Raw genomic sequence first — 21,484 nt, forward strand, 5'->3', positions numbered from 1 at the left:
AAACTTAAATGGTTTTATACTATTTGAGTTTACCATTTAAAGTTAATTAAATGTGACATATGTGTTTGTTTGTTTGTTTGTTTGTTTGAGACGGAGTCTCGCTCTATTGCCCGGGCTAGAGTGCAGTGGTGCAATATTGGCTCACCGCAACTTCCGCCTCCCAGGTTCAAGTGATTCTCCTGCCTCAGCCTCCTAAGTAGCTGGGATTACAGGTGCCCGCCACCACACCCGGCTAAGTTTTGTATTTTTTAGTAGAGATGGGGTTTCACCACCTTTGCCAGGTGGGTCTTGAACTCCTGACCTCATGATCCACCCACCTCAGCCTCCCAAAGTGCTGGGATTATAGGTGTGAGCCACTGCTCCTGGCTTGTGTTCCTTTTTCTATAAATACCTAGACAGCAGACTCTTGGAGAACGAATAAATTTCCTTTAATATTTTTGACTGTATGAGAAAATAACATTTATCTTATATTTTAGTATTTATATCTTTTCCAAGAATATAACTTAGAAAGACTAACAGTACCAAATTTTAAAGCTTGTTATTATAGTATAGATAGATTTACTTTACCTTCTTAATGTCATCCTAAGGAAAACATAAATTTCTCATCATCTGTAAATATCCCAGTGTGCACCCCAAAAAGGAAGGGCACTCTCTGCTTTAACACAACCAAATAGCACCATCACACCAACCACCACCACCACAATAATTCCCCAACGTTACCCATCATCAGACAGCATTCAAACCTCCAGTTTTATCACAAACATTTTCAATTGTTTTCTCCATTAATTGTTAAATGTTTAATCAAGATCCAAAGTCTTGACACATGATGGACTGCTAAGTTTTTATATTTATAAATCTATAATTACTCTTCCTCCCTCTTTTTTTGCAAATTTATTTGTTAAAGAAACTATAGAGTTCCCAAAGTTGCACCTCCATATCGTTTTTTAATATGCTTCTCTGTTATCTTTGTCCATCATAAATTAGCCATTGTATCTAGAAACTTGGTCAGATTCAGATGTGACTAATTTTTTGTATTTTTATTTTTGCATGACTACTTCAAAGACAGTGAATAACATTTATTTAAAAGATTGGTCGGGTGCAGTGGCTCACACCTGTAATCCCAGGACTTTGAGAGGCCAAGGCAGGTGGATCACCTGAGGTCAGGAATTTGAGACCAGCCTGGCCAACATGGTGAAACCTCGTCTCTATTAAAAATATACAAAACTAGCCAGGCATGGTGGTGGGCACCTGTAATCCCAGCTGCTCCAGAGGCTGAGGCAGGGGAATCGCTTGTACCTGGGAGGCAGAGGTTGCAGTGAGTCAAGATCACGCCATTGACTCCAGCCTGGGCGACAAGAGCAAAACTCTATTTCAAAAAAAAGAACAAAAAAAAAAAGATAAAATATTCTCCAGTATTGACTTCATTTTGAAAATAACATTACTTAAGTATAAGCATAAAACTATATATAATCTTTTTATAAAACTCTTATAAAATCAAATCTACAAAGCTCTTATAAACCAATTTTATAATTTAAATTCAAATGAAGTGACCAATTTAAAATACAATTGATAAGGACAGGAGGCAGGAAAATACTGGGTAGAAGAGGGCAGTCCCTAGTGAGGGTCCCACCCTCAAGCCTGGACCCATGGCCCAAAGTAAGAACATGCATTCCTCTTTTCCCACTCGAATGTTGCCTTTTCCAAAATCACCCTGGCCTGCCCTGTACCCCATCCTGTACCCAGAAAAACCCCAGCTTCCGCTGGCAGCAGAGTGGCAGAGAGGTAGAGAAAAGAAGAAGCAGCTGGATGTCAGTGAAAAGCAGCTTAACTTAAGAGGGACGGCTTGATGGTGGGACCTCGAAGAAGAGTTCAGCAGTGGATGGCCAAACTCCGGGGGAAGACCACCTTCCCACTCCATCCCCTTTCCAGCTCTCTATTCCACTAAGAGCCAGTTTCAATGGCAAGGAAATCACCCACATTTATCATCTTCAATTCGTTCATACAACCTGATTCTTCCTGAACACTGAATGAGAGCTCAGGATACAGAGGGCTGTCACATTGAGCTGTTAAACACTTAAGTCATCCGTGCACAGCAAAGCTAAGACTGCAGTGTAAGACATGCCCTCTAGGGCTCCAGGGGTCATGGGTACCCCCCCCAGATGCTGCCACAGGGCCGCACAAAATTCTGCTCCTGCTGACACCCAGAAGCACTCATCCTGGCCCCTGTACCCACTTACCTGCATGCTCCCTGTCCCATGAGGGGTTCAGTGCTGTGGGCTAAGTAAACAAGCCACCCCTTTCACAAGTCCCGCTAAGGGGTCAAGGAAAATTTCCTGTTTTACAACTCAACTACATAAATTTAACATGAGGGAGCACTTTCCAGAAACAAAACAGGTGCACAAACGTGAACATGGGACACATTCTGTAGTGTACATTTGGTTTGAGTTCCTCCTCCCCATGCTGATGACTGAGTCCTTGTAGGACTTTCCCTCTGTGGCCTGCTTTGCAACTCAAATTTGACTGGTGTCTGTGACATCCTTGGTCTTCATGCAGCAAGAACACATTGTGAGGAAAGTGCTGAGTGCCTGGTGTTCGTAAATGTTGGTCTCTCTTTTTTTCCCCAACCACAGCTACATTTACCCATGAACACAAGCCTCTTAAAATCAGAAGGCCTACAAGATGTAGCCTAAGTACGCTTCAGACATTTCTTAAATAAGCTTCAGTGTTAAGGTCATATATTTACTGAAATTATAAAGGAAACTCATTGAAGTATTTCTAAAAATCCCAAATACTGAACTGCATGGCTCATTAAAGATCTGGTTCACTACCTTTTCGGTTTATGTCTTTACTTGGAAATCCTCCTACTGCAAGAAAGGACCAAATGCCAACAAACCTCCCATGTGAATGTGAGAAAAGAAAAAAGAAGTTTAACTCTGAATGAACCTATATTCTTTTATTTGCAGGAGTCAAGAACCAACTTAACATTAGCTTGAATGCCAACAGGTAATTATTGGTTCACAAAACTAGGAAATCCAGGGGCCTATTTTCTTTAGACATTGATTTACCCAAAGGCACAACTGATAGCGATAGGGAACTAACTTACTCCACTTCATGGTCAGCTTTCTTTACATTAGCTTCATTCTCAGATGGAGTTTTTCCATGAGTTGGCCACCAGCTGCCTACATTTATGTCCTACCAGCTTTACAAACCCATGAAGAGAAGACCTTTTCCCTCAGAATTCCCAGGTAGGACAGTCATTGCCCAAACGTGAGTGCCATTTCCCTTACCATAGATAATGGGTAGTACTTGAACAGGTGAAGCCTGCAATAGGGGCTCATGAATGAAGTTGGGTAGGGAAGGCATTATTCCTCATATATATATGATAGCTACTGACTTTACACAGGAACTAACTGAGACTTATAAAGTTTCAATGATTTGCCCCCAAAAAATTATATATATAAAAATACATATATATAAATATAAAAATATAAAATATATATATTTTTTGATACAAGGTCTGACTCTGTTGCCCAGGCTGAAGTGCAGTGGCACAATCACAGCTCACTAATGCCTCAACCTCCCAGGCTCAGGTGATTCTCCCACCTCAGACTCCCAAGTAGCCGGAACTACAGGTGTATGTCAACATGCCCAGCTAATTTTTGTATTTTTTGTAGAAATGGGGTTTCACCATGTTGCCCAGGCTGGTCTCGAGCTCCTGGGCTAAAGCAATCCACTCACCTTGGCCTCCCAAAGTGCTGGGATTACAGGCATGAGCCATCATGCCCAGCCTATTTCTCAAATTGATTAAAGAAAGAAAAGGAAGGAAGGAAGGAAGGAAAAGAGAGAAAGAGAGAGAGAGGGAAGGGAGAGAGAGAGAGAGAGAAAGAAAGAAAGAGAGAGAGAGAGAAGGAAAGAAGGGAAGGAGGGAGGGAAGAAAGGAAGGAAGAGAAAAGAAAAGGAAGGAAGGAAGAAAAAAAGAAAGAAAGAAAGAGAGAGAGAAAGAAAGAAGATTCAAACATTCTATGCTAATACATTCATGAGTAGAATATGTCAAAGTCCCATGAAATACTCTCATTTTAAGGTGATGAGAAATGAATTATGTGGGGCAAATACTATGTGCCAGATACTCAGCTAATCCCTTTTCATACCCATGTTGTAATTTAATGCACAAAACACCCCTTTAAGATAGCTACTGTAATTCCTGCTTTATACAGGAACTGAGACTTATAAAGTTTCAATGATTTGCCCAAAGTTCCAGAGCTCATAAGGTATAAGAGCCAATTTGTTTGCCAAAATTAAATCTCTTCACTGACACACCAAAATCCTGTTTATGGTATGTGGCTCAAATTGCCTTTGTAGGAGATACCTTTTCACTGGTGCCAAAGATACAAATACACAAAGATACAAATACACAAATGAACAAAGACACAAAGATACCAATAGATTGGGAGACTCCATCTCAAAAAAAAAAAGAGAAAATTCCCCAAACTGGAAACAAAAGATCAAGCTTCCAAGGAGGAAAAACATAAGATCTCATAAAAAAATCAGTTACCAGAAATGTTTTCATATTTCTCCATAACAATGCTGGAAACCAGTAGGAAATGGAACTAATCTTCAATATGCTAAAGGAAAAAGTATTTCCAACCTAAAGTTCCATATCTGACCAAACTATCAATCAAGTTTTAAGAGTAAAGTCCAGGCATGGTGGCTTATGCCTGTAATCCCAGCACTCTGGGAGGCCGAGGCAGTGGATGACCTAAGGTCAGAAGTTCAAGACCAGCCTGGCCAGCATGGTGAAACCCCATCTCTATTAAAAATACAAAAAAAGTTAGCCAGGGATGGCAGGTGCCTGTGATCCCAGCTACTTAAAAGGCGGAGGCAGGAGAATCCCTTGAACCCAGAAGGCGGAGGTTGCAGTGAGCCGAGATCACGTCACTGCACTCCAGCCTGGGCAACAAGAGTGAAACTTCCATCTCAAAAAAAAAAAAAAAAAAAAGTTTTAGGATTAAGGTCTTCAACAAAATTTTTATATCCCATGCACGTTTTTCAAAAAGCTACTGGTGTAAACAAGGAAAGAGAAAGCCTGGAACACAGGAAACACAAAGGCCCAACACCACACTGGGTAAAATGGCCCTTCGGGACGGCAATAAAAGGGAATCGCAGTGACCCTGTATGCCAGACCTCACAGAAGCAGGTCTGAAAGCTACAGGAATGGCTCCATTAGGAATAGGAAATGGTTAGACTACTTGATTGATGCCATATTGAGAAGACATTTAGGCAACTGGCAGAAGCCCAAAGACCTTTAGGGTTGAATTAGTGATGAGTACGTGGAATAAAAAGGCAAGCAAACAACCAAACAAAAAATTTAGCCTGCTCTCCAGGGGCAGGGCTGAAACTGTACTGTAAAGTGAAAATAACCACTGTTGACTATTTGCCTCAGCTGTGAATACATTTACAGCAGCCTAATATTGTCAATATTGAATGTTGGTCTAACAAAAATTACACTGTGGAAAGGAGGTGGCAGAGAAAGGGTGTTTGTGTGTGCGGTGGTGTGGGGATGCAGGGAGAGAGCCAGATCCTCATCCTGCATGGGGAGAAGCCAGTAGATAATGGCCGAGACTAGAAAAAGCAAGAAATAGTCATGCAAACACATATCATAGAAGTGGGAGGTAAAGACCAGCACCATCTAGACAGTGTTTACCTCTGGAATGGAGAAAACGGGAAGAAGGAGGGCTGAGCCCTCTTGGGTTTTTTGTAATAAATCTTGCAGAACTATTTGACTCTTTAACATATGTGCATGCAAAACTTAAACAAAAATTAAAATGTTTAAAGATCCATTTGTTGGCTCACTCTTGCCTAAAGAATCACGTCTTTAGTTTGGCATCCAAAGCCCTTCATAATTTGTCCTCCTTTCCTCCATACCCATCTCATGCTCCCACCCTCCCTACAATGGGGTCACACTGAACTTCTCTCAGTGTTTTCAGATACTATGGCCTTGTTGTCAACTTTGTGCCTTCACAGATCAAGGCCCTCACTCCTGTCACCTCCTCTGTGTAGTCATTTCAACCCCTGTCCTCCCAAAACCCTTTGATCATTCTCCTGCTAATGCACTGAGTACCACATTGTGTTGCTTCCGTTTACCCACCCCACTGTCACCCCCAATTCAACCAAAGACACATGGTCAGTGCCTTGCCCTTAGCAGGGCCTCAATAAATAGTTCTGGAACTAAATTGAACCTGGGATGCAAATGCCTAATACAGAAGGAACCCATAAAATCAGGGAAACATAGAGAAAAGTTAATACACATGAAGAAAAATTAAGACACTTTGGGAGGCCAAGGCAGGCAGATCACCTGAGGTGAGGAGTTCAAGACCAGCCTGGTCCACTTGGTGAAACGCTGTCTCTACTAAAAATACAAAAATTAGCCAAGTGTGGGGGTGCACACCTGTAATCCCAGCTACTCAGGGGGTTGAGGCAGGAGAATCGCTTGAACCCGAGAGGCAGATGTTGCAGTGAGCCAAGATCGTACCACTGCACTCCAGCCTGAGCAACACAGAGAGACTCTATTTCAAAAAAAAAGAAAAGAAAAGTTTAGAGATCCTGGTTTACTTTGGCAATATCTGTAGTTTTGTCTACTGCCAGACCAGGTCCAAGTTAACCTTTTAACTTTAGATCTGTTTTTGTGAAGAATCAATATCCCAAACCCACAGGTATGGCCAAGTGAATTGAGGCATCCTTGCCCCCAAAAGGCATGTAATAAGAACACACATGCTCATAGTTTACCACAGGCTATTGTTTTGCTGGGGGGAGGTGGGGAAACATATATTCTTCAGGCCACAGCTGAGTGGCTACAGATAATAAAGGGGATTTTAAAAGCTGTGTGAGGTGGCCAGGTGCGGTGGCTCACTCCTGTAATCCAAGCACTTTGGGAGGCAGAGGCGGGCAGATCCCAAGGTTAGGAGATCGAGACCATCCAGGCTAACACGGTGAAACCCCATCTCTACTAAAAATACAAAAAATTAGCCAGGTGTCGTGGCGGGGCCTGTAATCCCAGCTACTTGGGAGGCTGAGGCAGGAGAATGGCGTGAACCCGGGAGGCGGAGGTTGCAGTGATCTGAGATCATGCCACTGCACTCCAGCCTGGGCGACAGTGCAAGACTCCGTCTCAAAAAAAGTTTTTTTAATTTAAAAAATCAAATTAAATTAATACTCTCTAAAGTTTCCTATAATTCTAAATTCCTTAATTTTAGTAGGTGAAGCCAGCTCCTGAATAAAAAAATAATTATCCACAGAATTTCTTCTCTGGTTTTGATTCTATAAAGATTCAACTGGTTTGTAACCAACCAAAAATACATTTTACAGCAGTAGTCAAGAAAAGAACAGAATAAAGATAATCTCTTCCTCTCCCTGTGGAAGGCAGTTACCAACACAACCCTCAATTTTACTGCCAAACCCATTTAGTCATCAGATATTTGGTACCCGAGTAAAATCCATTCAGTCCCTGATCACACTGTGAACCCTGAGGACATTCAGAAAAGTGACAAGAAAGAGATCATGTTTTGTTCATAAAAACATTTTTCAAATTAAGCCATCACATCCTAAAATAGTAGATTAAAATCACCCAGCAGGACTTCTTCCTGAAAGCATGCAAATGCACAATCCTTGTTTAGAAGTGAGTGTCAATTACTTGTGCAGACACAAAAATGACTAATCGCTGGGGCCTAATAAGACACCTGTCAATTTTCCTTTTTTTAGCTTAGCTACTTTCAATTCATAGGAGTTGTCCAGTACAAACAGCATTTTGCTGACAGTTTTGTGTGTTCTTCAGTGGTGATAGCTTTCAAACTAAAATGGAGCATCAGATATTTCTATCCACTTCTTAAAAATACATTTTAAGAATTACAGTATTAACCACGAATGAATGGCTGCCCAGCCTCACAAATGAGACACAGAAATAGCGTTGTTAAGTCCATCAGAGAAGGAATAGCTTTCCATCACCGCTCCAGCTAAATGGGAATGAAGATTTCCTAGAAGAGTCCACAAATAGAATATGACATTTTCCTGGAACAGGAAAATTCTAGTGAAGGACAGGAGATTATCTTCTTTTGAGATTTTAGGATCTTATAATTTACATTAATTAAATTAAATTATGTCAAATAGAAGAAATATATTGATAGTTAAGACAGATTTCACAGATGCTTTTGTGTCTGAAATAAGAGTATGCATTATTAAACCACAAAAAGCCTTACTCAAGGTAAGCATGACAATAATTAGAATCAAAGTGATATTTTACAGGTTGCCAAATTAATCTGAACAATTCAAATTAGACAAGTGTGTTCTGCAGGGCCCTTTATGGCCTGAGTACCATGAAAATGGAAGTTATTTATATATCAGGAAATCATTCCTGAACATGAAAAAGTACATTGCTTTAAAAAGCTTTTTGGACTAACTATAGCTGATTCACACCCTGAATGATAAAATTATTTATATATTCAAATTTTTAAAGAACTCTTTGAAGAGCCTAATTAGCATGCTTTTAGTATTCTTTTTCCAAATTTAGATTCTGAAATACAGAATGAACAAGAATGACATTCCCTGTTTATCAAGAAAAAGTAAATGAAGATGAATCAGAATACAGACAGAAGTTTGTACTCTCTTTGGGTTTCTTAAAGGAAGACTTTAGGAAAATTTTATCTGCCATTGACCTGAGATATTTTTAATAATTTTCTTTAAGGACTCATTAGGAACAAAAAAAGTAGTCATTTTAACGAGATATTTCCATTTGTGGCTACATGGGCAGTAGGAAAGAATTGAGGCTCATGTGATTCTGTTACTGTTAGAGCTAGAAGACTTCTTTCAGACCATCTAAATCATCCTCTGATTTTACACGAAAAAAGCTCATCCATCATTTGTATTCACATTTATATTTTTTAAATATTTGTACTTACAAGTTTTCTTCATGTGTTGATACCAAGATCCCGGATGTCATTTCCTTGACTCTTCTAAATTCATGTGACTTAATAAGGTAAGAATCTCATGGCTTGTTCAGTGACAAAGTTAGTATAGCTTAAGATTTATTCTAGCCTGCTACAGCACTGGAAATACAAAGAAATAACAAATAAAAACAAAACTCATGAACTACCCATTGCCACTGTTTACTGTTGCACATGGGATATAGAAAAGCATTCAAAAATGCCGATTGAATGAAAGAGCTTTACTGAAGAAACCACTAGAGTATACGTAAATAAACTACGCAGAAAGCCACAGAACAGATGGAATCCAAGGCTTCCTTTACTACCAATTCACTGTGTTATACTCTGAGCTAGTAACAATTTCTCTGCTTCCCAGATTACTCCTCTGTCATTTTTTAGATTTAATTAATGTTTACATAGATTGCATAGGTGCCAGGCAGTACATTAAGGGCTTTAAATACAATAATTAATTTAGTTCTCACAATGATCCTGTGAGCAGGGCCAGCGTCCTGGCAAGTGTCACAGGGCCCACACTCAGAGGGGTCCCACACTTGGTATGATGTTATGCTGCTGCCATCTTGAAAGCTGAACAAGGGGCCTAGCATTTTCATTTCATTGAAATTCGAACAAGAGTCTCTGGAAGCTATGTAACCAGTCCCACCTATGAGGCAAGAACTATTACCACCCCAGTTTTACAGATGGGGAAACGGAGGTAAAGGGAGGTCAAATAACCTGCCTAAGGTCAAAAGGCTAGTCATTTTGGAAGTCAAGTTTCACATCCAGGCCATGGCTGTGACCACTCTGGCCCCCTGCACTCAGGGATAACTCTGGAGGCCTTTATTGCTAAGTTCCCTGATATTTCTGCAATTCCAACGAAGCCCCTCTACTAAAAAGCATGTTGATTTCACTCTTTCCTACTTCCATCAGTGCTTTTTATAGATGCAGAATTGCAGTGAATAGAGAAAAACACAAACAAGCCAAATTTGAAAAAAGAATTGCTTAGCTAAATGAAAGGTGAGATGGTTTTAAATGGTCATGGCAGGGGCTTAGCTATTTAAATGACAAGTTAAACAGGATACCTTTCAGGCTATTTCAGATTCTGATCCTCAAATTAGAGTTTTTAGGAGTGGGATCCAGAGCCCTACATGGGGAAGACCAAGTTAGCCCGGCATGGTGAGGCCACAGCACAGGCGGGACCATCAAAGGAAGCACTCTGCACTGCCTTTTATAGATGTGAAAACAGCCCAATCCCCCTGCTGTCCAATGGGCAAACATAAATAAATGGCTTGCATCAGCTGAGGATCAAATACTAAAGAAAACAGTCAAGATTTCCTCAGGGCTCTGTGTCACAGGTCCAGTCTCCTGTAGAGAGAAGCATCTGGCCTCCTGTGGCTCCTAGATTTTCTTGTCCAAGTCTTTCCACACCCACCTCCTATCGAAAGTAACCTTGGGTGACTCACTTTGACTAGAATATTTGAGCTCAAGGGCATGGAATGTAGACATTCCCATTAATCCAGGGCCTGGTCTACACCATACAGTCTCTGAGAGTTTATTATTTGTAGTATTTGCTGTCATTTAGGGTCCCATCTACACTCTGCTTTTGAATTTTAAAAATCATAGCCGGGTGCAGTGGCTCATGCCTGTAATCCCAACACTTTGGGAAGCCAAGGCAGGTGGATCTTTTGATCCCAGAAGTTTGAGACCAGCCTGGGCAACATAGCAAGAACCTGTCTCTACAAAAAATACACAGCTTAGCAAGGTGTGGTGGCTCACACCTGTAGACTCAGCTGCTATAGTAGCCGCAGCTACTTGAGAGGCTGAGGTGGGAGGATCAATTGAGTTCAGGAGGCCGACGTTGCAGTGAGCCATGACTGCACCACTGCCCTCCAGCCTGCATGGCAGAGCAAGACCCTGTCTCAAAAATAAATAAATAAATAAATAAATAAACAAACAAATGTAAAAACAAAATAAGGTCTGGTGCAGTGGCACACACCTGTAATCCCAGCACTTTGGGAGGCCAAGGCAGGAAGATCAGTTTTGACCAAGAGTTTGAGACCAGCCTAGTCAACATGGTGAAACCCTGTCTACTAATAATACAAAATTTAGCTAGGCATGGTGGCGCACGCCTGTAGTCCCAGCTACTTGGGAGGCTGAGACATGAGAATCTCTTGAACCCAGGAGGCAGAGGTGGCAAAGAGCTGAGATTGTACCACTGCACTCCAGCCTGGGCGACAGAATGAGACTCTCTCAAAAATAAATAAATTAATTTAATTAAATTAATTAGAATAAAACTCTCCTTTTATTTGAGTTAACTCCCAAATATAGATCAATGAAAAGGCACCCCAGATTTGGGCAGAAATGATGCCTCTAAAAAGAACCACAGAAGCTGCTATTCTAAACCAAGCACACTCCTTCCTCATTGCCAAATGCCCTTGCCCAGTGCAGACCAGAACCATGTAAGCAACACTACTTTTCTAGAATCAGAACATTACTTGGGTCCAGCTGACATTGAATTCAGATTCAACTTGACCTTCGAGACTGTAACCAAAGCATTCATGCATTTCTCAGTTTGACTAATTTTCACACCGTTGGAGTTGACTGAACACTGCAAAATTATTTTTGACTGTTTCATTTGACCTCCTAAACATTCTCCAGTTTATTCTACTGAGGCAGTGAGATGAATAACACCACCACCAATACTTATGTTTTCCTTTACAGTTTGTAAAACATCTTCTCATACTTCATCTCATTGGAACTCCCAACAGTGCTGTGAGATGGCACCAACAAGACAGGGATTATCATGATGCTAATTTGACAAATGAGGATACTGGGACTCAGAGAGGGCAGTGGTTTGTCCAAGCATATCCAATGCTGTAAGGTATACTGCAATTTAAATTCAGTTCCTCTAAGGTTACATTCAGTACTGGTATAAGCACAGGGAAATATGTATTTTTTATATGCTACTGGTGGGAGTGCCACTGGTATAATGTTTCTGGAGGACAATTTGGCAGTAGGTATCAAAAGCCTTTTAGTCAGCTTAGGCTGCCACAAGAAAATACTATAGATTAGAGGGCTTAAACAAACAGGAATTTATTTCTCACAGTTCTAGGCTGGGAAGTCCAAGATCACGGTGCTAGCTGATTCCATTCGTGGTGAGGGCTCTCTTCATAGCTTGCAGACAGCCACCTTCTTGCTATGTCCTCACATGACCTCTTTTTTGTGTGCGCATGGAGACGGGGCTATCTGGTATCTCTTCTTACAAGGACACTAATCCTATCTGATCAGGACCCCACCCTTACAACTTTATTTAATTAGGTCCTAAAGACCTTGTCTCAAAATACAATTACAATTAGGGTAAGAACTTCAACATATGAATTCTGGGGGGAGACAGACATTTAATCAATAACAACATGCATACTTTTTTTTTTTTTTTTTTTTTTTTTGAGATGGAGTCTCACTCTGTCGCCCAGGCTGGAGTGCAGTGGCCGGATCTCAGCTCACTGCAAGCTCTGCCTCCTGGGTTCAGGCCATTCTCCTGCCTCAGCCTCCTGAGTAGCTGGGACTACAGGCACCTCCCACCTCGCCCAGCTAGTTTTTTGTATTTTTTAGTAGAGACGGGGTTTCACCGTGTTAGCCAGGATGGTCTCGATCTCCTGACCTCGTGATCCACCCGTCTCGGCCTCCCAGAGTGCTGGGATTACAGGCTTGAGCCACTGCGCCCGGCCCAACATGCATACTCTTTAAGCTCGTAGTTTCTCTCCTAAGAAATTAACTCAAGAAAATAATTAATCCCATTTATCAAAATATATGTAAACAAGTATGTTCCTTGCAATGTTTTTGGGCAAAATACTTTACATTTCTGAACTTCAGTTTACTCATATACAAAAAGAAAGATAACAGGAATATATATTGCATAGAGTTGTCATGAATATCATGAAGTTGCAGCACAATGCCTAGTAAACAATAATTTCCACATCAGTTATTTTCACTAACCATTAATAGAATACTCAACAACAATAGTTTAACCAATAGACATTTATCCTCTCACATAACAAGAAGTCCAGAGACAGGACTGATTAATGTAGCAGTTCAATAAAGTCAACATTTTGTTTTAGTGTCCCTATTTTTTTAATAACTTTATTTGCTCATGGTCTCAACATGGCTGCTGCAGCTCCAGATATCACATCCCCACATGACAACTTCCAAAGGCAGGTGGGGGTGGTGAGGGAAGAAAATCTTTCCCAGAAGCTCTCATTAGACTTCTCCATAACTAGGGCACAGGCCTACCCTAAATCACTGCAGAAAGAAATAGGATTATCATGATTCACTTACACCACTTTTCCTACCGAAACAAAACAGGAACACAAAAGGGAAATCACTCTTGGGTGGGCTGCCAGCAGTCTCTATACTGTTACTTTCTGTTCCTGAGAGTTCATCCTCCATCTTAGACCAATTTTCTTTATAAGTCAGACTTCTTCCTTCCTTCCTTCCCTCCCTCCCTCCCTCCCTCTCTCTCTCTCTGTCTCTCTCTCTCTCTTTTTCTCTCTTTCTTTCTTTCTTATGGAGTCTCGCTTTGTCACCCAGGTTAGAATGCAGTGGCAAAATCTTGGCTCACTGCAACCTTCGCCTCCTGGGTTCAGGCAATTCTCTGCCTCAGCCTCCCGAGTAGCTGGGATTACAGGCGTCCGCCACCATGCCTGGCTAATTTTTGTATTTTTAGTAGAGACGGGGATTCACCATCTTGGCCAGGTTGGTCTATGAACTCCAGACCTCGTGATCCACCCGCCTCGGCCTCCCAAAGTTCTGAGATTACAGGCGTGAGCCACAGCGCCTGGCCTAAGTCAGACTTGAATACACCCCAGGCTTGGAATGCCAGCCATCTTTCTTCTCTTAGCAGTCAGTCCCAAAGCTCTACATAGGCCTGCCTTCTTTCTTCCCCAACAAAAGAACTGGACAGAATTGCAGCTTGGACAGAATTGGACAAAGCTATCAGAAAGGGCAAGATCCTGTGCTTAAAGGACTGGCAGAATAGACAAGTTTTCATGATGGAGCTCAGGGGTGGAGAGTAGGGCAGAGGTCTGCTCCAACAGCTTGGCCACATGATGCTCTGTGCTCAGAACCACAACAAGGCAGAAGCTAGTCTGGGAAGCAGAGATAAAGCCCACTCCTCAGAGCTGGGACATCAGGCCAGAGAGGGATTAGTGGCAACAGTGACTCAATTCTAAACCTTGCAATACTGAACTCATGTTTGATCCTTAAAACTCTCTGCGCAGAGGTCATGTTCCCGAGCTGCCACACGTGGTTGTACAGATTGTGATCAGTGCAAGGGCCCCAGGCTGAGAGAAGTGGATGGGGATAAAACCCAGCTCAGCAATGCTCTCCAAGCCATAACCCCATTAGTGGATTCTATCTTCCTAAAGAAGTAGGTGTCTCTTTCTTCAGAAGTGCTGCCTTTTTTGGGCGGATCACCTGAGGTCAGGGGTTCGAGACCAGCCTGGCCAACATGTGAAATTCTGTCTCTACTAAAAATACAAAATTAGCCGGGTGTAGTGGTGCACCCCTGTAGTCCCAGCTACTCCGGAGGCTGAGGCAGAATAGCTTGAACCTGGGAGGCAGAGGTTGTGGTGAGCTGAGATCATGCTGCTACACTCCAGCCTGGGCAATAGAGCAACACTCCGTCTCAGAAAAAAAAAAAAAAAAATGCTGTTTTCTTAGTACTCTCAAAGGAGCCTTATCCTTACCATGCCCTGGACCACATAGAAGATGTCTTTTCCTGATTTGTGTGGAAATTCCTTATAGGTTACTTATACCCCAGTCTGGCTTGATCTTAGAGCCTGGGGATTAGTGTGAGCCTGGGGATTAGTGTGAGCCTACAGATGAGAAGACAGGGAGGTTCATGGGGTCTCAATTTTGCGAAGAAAAGGCCAGGAATCACGCAAGACCTGGCCAGGGCTTAATTTTGTAGAGCTACCTTCAGCAATATTTTAAGAAAAAGAATTCGTAAGGAGTAGAACTTTTTTCTGTCTCCCTCTATGTAGCCCTCTTCCAACAGTCAGAGTACAGGACCACATGCATTTTTTTCTATCCAAGCAGCAACTCCAGACAGGACTCACCTTAGTCTCATGCAATGTGGGGAGGAGATTTAAAATGCTCTTGAATGTCACTGTCCCTCCTCCTCCACTGGCCCTTCCACACAGAGCTTCTAGGATGAGATTTATGAAAAGACCGTTTCTCTGAAGGAACTGCTTATAAGCTCTTCTCCATATGGTTTCATGGTCCTGTGCCTCTATCTGGTATGTTTTTTCCTACTGCCTAGAATCTCTTGCCCCCATCCCACTTCTCTAGATAAATAATTACACACTCCTTCCTCAAGGATGCCATAGCTCTTGAATGTCCTTTAGATCATTAATCACACAGTACTAGGATTATTCCTTTATAGGTATAACTGGATAACTAAGCAGAAAGCTCCTCCCCGAGGCCAAAGACCTCATCCTTATCATCTCGGTTTTCAGTTCAGAGCTCGAGAGGCTCAGGGAAATGACCAACAGGATGAAGGCAGGGCAGAATCAGATCTGTTGAAGGTTAATCATCAGCATGGCATGTGAAAGGGGAGGAAAAGAATGAACAATCACCTGTAGGAAGACTGAGAAAGATCAGAGAGCAAGGTCTTCCTTCAACATAGCATTCCCCCGGGGCAAGCTCCACTTCCAGTGATGGGGTCATTGTAGACGGAAAGCAAAAAAGGAGGAATTGCCCAGAAAATGATCAGTGATCAGTGATTCGGTCCCACCACTAACTCAGAACTGGATTCTTGGGTGGAAATCAGATAGTTCCTGTCATTTGAATGTTAGGGGGCTTCCAATGACACCTTTTTCCCTTCTTAGGAAAGTCTTACCCGTGGCTTATCTCCAGTTCCCTATACATGGTTCTTCAATAATTAGAACCCTGAGTTTCTCCAGGAGAGCTGGTGATTCATGAAAAACTATCGAATGGATCTGGTGGGGACAAGGCTGGCCTGTGTGTCCAGAGTCTTAGGCCAAGGCATGAAAAGACTGCAGGAAGGATACCATTTCGAAAAGAGGGTACATGTAGAAAGAGAATCCACCTCAGCTAATGAGGATTAGCCGAAGGACATGCTGCGGTTCATAGCAAGCGCACTTTTGGGGTGATGCTTCCTGGAATGCTGTAACTGGAGACAACCGCACACACATTCTGCCGTTCAGGCAGGTCAACAAACACCCAGCCTTTCCTGTGTGTGATTCCAAATACTCCAGCTCAGGACAGTGTCAGGTTTCTATGGAGGACTTTTCTAATCCAGACAAGCTTTCCCGGCTTCGGCAAAAGAGGTTCTCAAATTCACAGCATGTGCGTAAGGCTGGTTAGCGCAGAATTGAAAACAGCAAAGCTTGCCTCCACGTGGAGGATTTGCTTATTGTTCTGTCCACCATGCAACTGGAAATGAAACGACTACTGCAGGCATCACCAACCCAGGCCACGAACTATGGGATGAGAAGTCGACTCATTTCAAGGTTGGGAAAGTGATTTTTTTCTGCAGAGACAGTAGTAGTTTACATGTAAACCACAGCTCTTGCTGAGAGGAGAAATAGAGAATAGTTTTGAAATGAGAACAGAAAAAACCCCAAGAAAAAAAAAATGTCTGTTGTTTTTAGAGGGTTGTCTGTGCTGGTGCTGATGCTGCTGGGACCAAGGACCACCCTTTGAGCAGCGGAGCCTCATAGGACACAAGGGCTGATACTGATTTGCAAAAACCCAACCAAACAAAAAACACACAAACTACAACAAAACAAATATGTATTAAGAAGGGGAAAAAAGTGAACAACATCATGGCAAGAGTTTGTGTTACTTGGTGCTCTCAACACAAATTAAACCATTGTCAGCTTCCTCCACATTAGATATCTACTGCTGTGCAAGAAAAAAAAAAATTGCTCCAAAAGCTTAAAACAGGAATTGCCCAACTTTTTATTTTAGTTTAGTTTAGTTTTGAGACAGGGTCTCACTCTGTCACCCCGGCTGGAGTGCAGTGGAACAATCACAGCTTGGCTCACTGCAGCCTCAACCTTCTGGGCTCAAGTGATCCTCCCACTTTAGCGTCACTGAGTAGCTGGGACTACAGGTGCATACCACCATGCCTGGCTAATTTTTTTTTTTTTTTTTTTTTTTTGAGACAAAGTCTCACTCTGTCACCCAGGCTGCAGTGCAGTGGCATGATCCCGGCTCACTGTAACCTCCGCCTCCCAGGTTCAAGCAACTCTCCTGCCAGCCTCCCAAGTAGCTTGGACTACAGGAGCATGCCACCACGCCCGGCTAATTCTTTTGTACTTTTAGTAGAGATTACGGGTTTCATCACGTTGGCCAGGCTGGTCTCAAACTCCTGACCTCAAGTGATCTGCCCGCTTCGGCCTCCCAAAGTGCTGGGATTACAGGCATGAGCCACTGCATCTGACCGTAATTTTTAATTTTTTCTGTAGAGATGGGTCTTATCATGTTGCCCAGGCTGGTCTGGAACTTCTGGGCTCCCGTGATCCACCTGCCTCAGCCTCCCAAAGTGCTGGGATTATAGACGTGAGCCACCATGCCCAGCCACAAACTTTCCTTCTGTAACATACGGCCAAATGGTAAACATTGTCAGCTTTGTCGGTCACGTAGCTGCTATCACAATTACTCAACTGTGCTGTTGTAATGGGAAAGTAGCCATAGACACTATATAAACCAACAGACATGGCTTTGTTCCAATAAAACATTATTTACAAAAACAGGCTGCAGACTGGATTTGGCCTTGGAGCAGTACTTTGCCAACCCCTGGCTTAAAATAACAAATACCTATTACCTCTCACAGTTTCTATGGGTCAAGAATCTGGGAGCAGCTTAGCTAGGTGGTTCTGGCTCAGCATCTGTCCTGCAGTTGCAATCGATCTGTTAGCTGGGGGCAGCAGTCCTCTGAAGGCTTGACCAAGGCTGGAGGATCTGCTTCCAAGATGACTCACTTATATGGCTGTTAGCAGGAGACCTCAGTTCCTCATTACATGGACCCCTCTATAGGGCTGCCTGAATGCCCTCACCACATGGCAGATTCCCCCAGAGTACATAATCCAAGACAGAATAAGAAACAAGCCATGAGGCATTTTATGACTGACTCATACATATTCCGTCATATCTTATTCTTTAGAAGTGAGTCATTTATCCAGTCCACACTCTAAAAAAGGGAACTTAGTCTCCCTGCTTTTGGGGCTAAAAAGATGAAAACAAGAAGGTCATAGAATTAATTCAATTTCAGCCAGGCACAGTGGCTCACAGCTGTAATCCCAGTACTTTGAGAGGCCGAGTAGGGAGTATCTCTTGAGCTCAGGAGTTCCAGACCAGCCTGGGCAGCATAGCAAGACCCTGTCTCTTAAAAAAAAAAAAAGAGAGAGAGAGAGAACCAAGTCAATCTTGATGTCTTGACCAAATGTGTGATCTATGTCTTAAAAAGCTGAGATTTAGCCTTATTTCTGAGGCTTGTTTCCACCATATACTTAATTTTTCTGTTTCCTGAGCCTTGGTTAAGTCAACTGACTTGAAATTCCAAAAAACGGCCTCTTTGTTAATGGGAAGCCACAGATCTGCCACGGATTGTTGTACCTTTTGTGCACTGCACAAGAAGAGGGACAGATGAGAAGTGACAAAAATCCAACCTGCACTCAGCTCACCACACTTTGTTCCCAAAAGAAGGAGATAATCTTCATCTTTCTCTTTTTTTTTTTTTTTTTTTTTTTTTTTTGAGATGGAGTCTCGCTCTGTCGCCTAGGCTGGAATGCAGTGGTGCCATCTTGGCTCACTGCAACCTCTGCCTCCCAGGTTCAAGCAATTCTCCTGCCTCAGCCTCCTGAGTAGCTGGGATTACTGGCGCTTGCCACCATGCCTGGCTAATTTTTGTATTTTTAGTAGAGATGGGGTTTCACCATGTTGGCCAGGCTGGTCTCAAACCCCTGACCTCATGATCCACCCGCCTCGGCCTCCCAAAGTGCTGGGATTACAGGCCTGAGCCACTGTGCCCAGCTAATGTTTGTCTTTCTTCTGCCCAGAGAGGGCACCTCTGCAAGGATCCCCACAATGTGATTCACATGCCAGCAATGCCCCTGGGATGTTGATTGTTTACATGATTTAGCCCCAATCTTGGTACTTTCTTTAGATCCTGACTGTGACATCCATCACATTCTCCATCTCTCAGTCACTTTCTCTGTTGGTGGGTTTTGCACATCCAGAGAGTATATAAGAATCCTTTGGGGTTCAGATGAAAAAATAATGGAACTTCCATTTGTAACTTTTTAGATCTAAAGCAGGAATGAAAGTAATCCTCACTATTAGTTAATAGATTAACACTGGCATATGTGTTAACTTGTAAATAAATATATATATTTGAAGTGAACACTTAGAAGTTTTTACTGACACATAATCAAGAAATATTAGAGACTATCGTTTTATATCATCATCTAAGTCACTGATAAAAATGTTAAATGTGGCCGGGCGCGGTGGCTCAAGCCTGTAATCCCAGCACTTTGGGAGGTCGAGGCGGGCGGATCACGAGGTCAGGATATTGAGACCATCCTGGCTAACACGGTGAAACCCCGTCTCTACCAAAAACACAAAAACAAAATTAGCCAGGCGTGGTGGCGGCGCCTGTAGTCCCAGCTACTCGGGAGGCTGAGGCAGGAAAATGGCGGGAACCCGGGAGGCGGAGCTTGCAGTGAGCCGAGATCGCGCCACTGCACTCCAGCCTGGGGGACAGCGCGAGACTCCATCTCAAAAAACAACAAAAATGTTAAATGAGACCAGGCTGAGAACAGAGCTTTGAGGTGAACACTGATCCAATAATCTGTTTTGGTGACATTACTTCTCGACCCAGCATCTAATCCCAAATCAATCATTATGGAGCAGATACTCTGTGCTAGGCAGCCTGGAAAATGGTACCCAATGATTCCACCTCCTACTTTTCACACCCACGTAAATGTCATTTTGCATGACCTATCATGCAGCTTTGTAGTAGATCCTGAGCCTGAGGTATCCAGCTAAGCCACACCCAGATTCCTGACCCACAGAAATCGTGAGATAAAAAATGTTCGCGGCCGGGTGCGGTGGCTCACACCTGTAATCCCAGCACTTTGGGAGGCCGAGGCGGGCAGATCACGAGGTCAGGAGATCGAGACTATCCTGGCTACGCGGTGAAACCCTGTCTCTACTAAAAATACAAAAAAGTAGCCGGGCGTGGTAACAGGTGCGTGTAGTCCCAGCTACTCGGGAATGGTGTGAACCCGGGAGGCGGAACTTGGCAGTGAGCCGAGATCGCGCCACTGCACTCCCCCATGGGGGACAAGAGCAAGAGACTCCGTCTCAAAAAAAAAAAAAAAAAAAAAAAAAATTTTGCTGTTGTAAGCTCCTACTGTTGGGGCTGTCTGTAACACCGTAACAGATAACTACTACATTCTTCCAGGTAAGGCGTAATCGATTGCAATAACCAACAACTCTGTGATCTAACTATTATCAACTTCATTTTACAGAGAAAACGGAGACTCGGAATATTTACATGACTTTCCCAAATTCAAAACAGCTAGTAAATGACAGCACTGGAATTTAAATCCAGTGTAGCTCTGAAATCCACACTCTTAACTAGCTGTATGACTTTGGGCAAGTTACTGCAACCTCTTGGTAGTCAGTTTCCTCATCAGTAAAATTAGGGACTGAAACAAAGTATTCATCTCTATTTTTCTAAAATTTCATACCCCTCCTCTGCTTTATCCACAGCCCAAGAAGCGAATTGAAATGATATTTATACTAAAAAATGTGGAGTGGGGAAACAAGGATTTGAAGTTTACTCAACTGAGATGAAGAAATGCGGCCACGCAGAAAACCAGTGAGGCTTGTGACTCTCCAGGGCATATGTGGCTGATGCTGACAGCTTCCTATTAATCCTGGGGGTGCCACTCAGAGGATAAAGGTGGGAGAAGGAGATCCATTTCTTTTTTTTTTTTTTTTTAATTAGTCTGTCACAGAAGATGGAGATCTGTTTCTTAAGAGGAAAGGAAGAAGAGGTTTCTAATCTACTCTGACCAACTGTTATGTTGCAATATCTTCACAGAGATCCTTCCAGCTGCAATAAACATAGTAAAAGGAATACAACATACTTTAGCTACAACTCAGTACAGAGACTTAAATACAGTGAGGCCAGGCAGATGCAACATGTGGAGCAAAGCAGGGAAAGGGTGTAATAACAACCATGATAACCGTGGCTGTACTCATATATATTGAGATGTTTTATTTTATTATAATTTGTTATTATTATACTGGCTTTTTGTGTGTGAGCTCTTTCGAATCTTTCAACTCCTTTAAATGCTTTCAAAAACTAGTATTTTAGCTGGGTGCAGTGGCTCATGCCTGTAATCTCAGCACTTGGGGAAACTAAGGTGGGAAAATGGCTTGAACCCAGAAGTTCAAGACCAGCTTGGGCAACATGGCAA

At 42.6% G+C, this 21,484-nt stretch overlaps 1 protein-coding gene across 1 annotated transcript in view; it reads right to left on the reverse strand.

The window, feature by feature from the left end:
* Window positions 1-20,967, reverse strand: part of LOC104663649 (MAP3K7 C-terminal-like protein) — a 72,597-nt gene extending 51,630 nt beyond the window's left edge. The window contains exon 1 of the mRNA XM_010364927.2: window positions 20,848-20,967. The gene's annotated coding sequence lies outside the window, so the exon portion shown is untranslated. The remainder of the gene's footprint in view (window positions 1-20,847) is intronic.
* Between the last annotated feature and the right edge of the window lie 517 nt (window positions 20,968-21,484).

The sequence above is a fragment of the Rhinopithecus roxellana genome, chromosome 13 (assembly GCF_007565055.1).
Source record: "Rhinopithecus roxellana isolate Shanxi Qingling chromosome 13, ASM756505v1, whole genome shotgun sequence".
Classification (NCBI taxonomy): domain Eukaryota; kingdom Metazoa; phylum Chordata; class Mammalia; order Primates; family Cercopithecidae; genus Rhinopithecus; species Rhinopithecus roxellana.